Below are 3,736 nucleotides of genomic sequence, written 5' to 3' on the forward strand. Positions count from 1 at the left end.
CTTCCTTTGGAGTTGAGCTGTAGCTGGAGCCCAGTTTGTCTGTGACAATCCCACCCACCCCAACTCAACCCTCCAAAGCACACAAGCCAGCTCTCCAGCAGCTGCTCTGCCTGGCTTCAGTAGGGACACAAAGCGTGCAGCTGGCCTACTCGCGTGCCGAGGGCCAGGCACCCCAACAGGTATTTGAGGCCTACTAATTCACTCCAGATCCCCCCTCCCCTTGGCTCCCAGGCTCAGGCATTCTGCCCACTCTGGCCAAGCAGAGTCACTGTATTCTGCCTCTGGTTGTTCAGCTTTGAGAGGGAGGGGGAGGAATGGTCCAGAGAGGATAGTACAGCTTCAGGCCCAGCTCCACCAGGCTGTTTTCAACAATGCATGCAGAAATGGAAAGGATACCTCACCACCCTTGCTCTCCCCTGCCAAGGTTCTGGCAGGGACAGTGAACATACAGCCAACCCTTCCCCATCTACAGGACTATCTTTTCCATCCCAATCCAGAGTAACTCCACCTGGAAATTGAAATGCAGCTATTAGAGAGCCATGGCTATCCATCAAAAGTCACAGACATTAGTTTAGCATCCAGGCAACGTTCCAATCTACAAGACCACATAGAAAGAATTTCTATAACAGTACAGAAAAAAGGTGGTCAAGGAAGGCCCTTTTGGCTTCTGTTCCAGAGGTGTTTTTTCCCCTGCAGGATGGACTGAAGCCCCAACACTATCCATCATCAGGCTGACGCCCTGTTTTCAATTCCCCAGCCCACCAGGAACCAAGCCAACCCCAAGCACAGACTCTGACCTTACCTACACACCCTTCATGACAAAGATAACTCTGTTCTACAGGGACCAAGAGAACTCAATGCCAAAAGTGCACTGGCACTCTGCATCTACCTCAAGCATACACTTTCAGACTAATTTCCTTCTTTTCTGGTAGTATAGGAATAATGTAATCTAAGATGACCATAGCCAGGCAGAGTCTGCATCATCTTCACATACAAGATCCAGCATCTTCGGGAGTCACTGCCCACTATACCAGGGCAGCTGTTACCTCAGCAGCCCTATCCTCAAACACAGCCATCAGAGAAATCTGTAGGACAGTCTTCTACCTGTTTCAGCCTCTACATTTATGAGGGTTTATAGTTCAGATGCCTTTGCCTCCGCTGAGACAGAGTTTGGCAGTAGAGTCCTCCAAAGCACTGTCCCCTAGTGATTCCTCCTTTCTTCTTGGTACCATTTGGGATTCTGCAGGTTTTCAACATTCCAGTCTTACCGCTACCATCTTCCACTGATGAAGAATAAAATATTTGACTTACCATAAAGGTTTCTTCTCATTAGAGGAATGAACAGTATCCTTCCCCATCCTAGTTGGCAGCAGAGGGATTGCGTGAGGACTCCTTTTGTTTTCCCCTTAGGGGCCAACTTTCTCACTTAGACATATTCTCTCATGAACAGTTTTTTCCTACAATAAAAGTGGACCTGTTTTCCTTGGTAGTTGGCAAGTCATGAACTGGGAAGCCTTGCAAAAATTATTCACACAAGCCCTGCCTGTAGAGCAAAGAGGAGCATAACCCAATCTTAAGGATACCTTCTATTCCACTGATAAGAACTGATATGGTGTTTTGATTACTTGTTTTTCTGCACAGATTCTAAACCACTATATAAAAGAACAAACAAGTTATGAAACAAAATGGGGAAAATGCTCCTACATTTTATGAAGTAATGAAGATCTCTCATCCTTCATTTGGGCTACTGAGACCAGAGACTCCAGTCTGGTGATTGAAGGGGTTTTTTTTGTCTTGACAAGCAATGGAATCAATATTCTATAATGCCAGTTGGCTAATTTTATTTATATAAAATATATTATGCTGTTCTCCTTATCAATGGGATTTTAACTGGTTTATGTCAAAACAAAATCACAATTTACAGTAATACGATTAAAAATAAGCGACAATTTTTTTAAAAAAAATAAGCTACAACCTCCGTTCACAAACCATCAAAAACATCCTGGAAGAGCTCAGCTTTACAGAGCCGCCACAATCTTTGCAAAGCTTGGCCTTTACATCCTTAGAAGCCCATTCCACAACTCAGGTGCAGTCATTGATAAAGCATGCTGAACTGAGTGGGAGGAACTAGTAGTAATTACTGGCTCCTCTTTCCTCCATCTTCAGGATCTTTGTGGCTACAACTGAGACTTTTCATAGTAGTCCAATATATACATAGATGAAAATAGTGAGAGAACATGGGGTTGGGGGGGGGCATATATAACCAACATAAAGATGAAGGAAATTGAGCCCTGGCTTCAGGGGATGACTCTTTGGAGGTGGTCAGGGAACTAGGCAGCTTCCTCATGGATGAATTCCTAATTCTAAGTGCAGACTTCCCCACTGGTTCTCTAACTTTAAACTAGCTAAGACATCAGCATGCATAAACAAACAGTAAATTTTTCCATGACTACAGAGAGAGAACTTGTAAATCCCAACACCCCCTTTCTCTAGTTCATCAGGATATCTGCAATCATCTTTTCAGAGGGCCAAAACTTGATCAGTCCTTGTTGGATCTCACTTTGTGGTATCTCTGGGCAGGAACTTGCAGGAACAGAGTTCCGGCTGGCTCCTGAGTTGGCCACGCCCAGCAGGAACTCATTAGCATAATAGGCCACACCCAACAGCAGAAACTCATTAGGATTGGCTACATTAGAGGTGTGTAGCCTAACATGCAAAGGAGTTCCTGCTACAAAAAGCCCTGTGTTTTGACAACAAACAAGGTAAACAGAATAAGAAGCAAAAGGTGGGTGTGGCTGGATGACCGCACTTCTGGTAACATGTGGGTGTGGCCTAATGTGCTAATGAGCTGTGCTGTCAAGGGTGTGGCCTAATATGCTAATGAGTTTCTGCTGCTGGGTGTGGCCTATTATGCTAATGAGTTCCTGCTGGGCTTTTTCTACAAAAAGAGCCCTGCTCACAGCAATGGTGTAATGTAAGGACAAAAACACAGCAGAATATGTATAAAATTAACGGAGTACTCTTTCATCAAACTAAAGTATAGCAATCGTGAAGGCAACTGTTTAATGACAAACTAATTTTTTTAAAACCTTGTATATTTTAATTTGCTTTGCTTTAGACTTTTATCTACAGTGCTACTTGGTAAGCCTGGCCTTGTGATTTGTAAGTGCTATGAACCTGAACTGATTTGACAGCAATAGTCCATTAATCCCTATTAATAGCAGGAAGTTCAAACCGTCACCAAGAGTTAAGCCGTTCTGCAGTCTGTGAAAGAAATTTCTTTAAATCCGGTTCCAGTTCACAACATGTAACTTTTATCTGCTTTCACAAAAACCGTCAATTAGGATTAGGAATGTGTATTTAAATAGGAATCATTTGTTTTGAACGTTGTTTCATCTGTTTCCCCACCATTGTACTTCCACACCTACACGAAAAATAGAACGTCGAATTGTACTGCAGACGTTAAAAGAATCAGCCTAAGGGAAAGCAGCGGGGTGTGTGTGTGTGTGTGTGTCAGGGGGGATGGTTCCCTACAGCCTTACAGGGTTTAAGCGAAACAAGGTTGTCCCTTCCTGAGCTTCAGGAGTTCCAGCTCCTCTCGCGTTCCCCCTAATTTTATCGTAGGGTTGCATCACCCTTGGGTAGCCGTGGGACAGCGACAAGTGAGAAAAACTTGCCTGCCCGCCCGGTCATCTTGGCTACCGGAACCGTCTCTCTTAGCCGGTGCTGTTGGGAG

This window comes from Gekko japonicus, unplaced genomic scaffold (genome assembly GCF_001447785.1).
Source record: "Gekko japonicus isolate JY-2015 unplaced genomic scaffold, Gekko_japonicus_V1.1 scaffold1415, whole genome shotgun sequence".
Lineage (NCBI taxonomy): Eukaryota > Metazoa > Chordata > Lepidosauria > Squamata > Gekkonidae > Gekko > Gekko japonicus.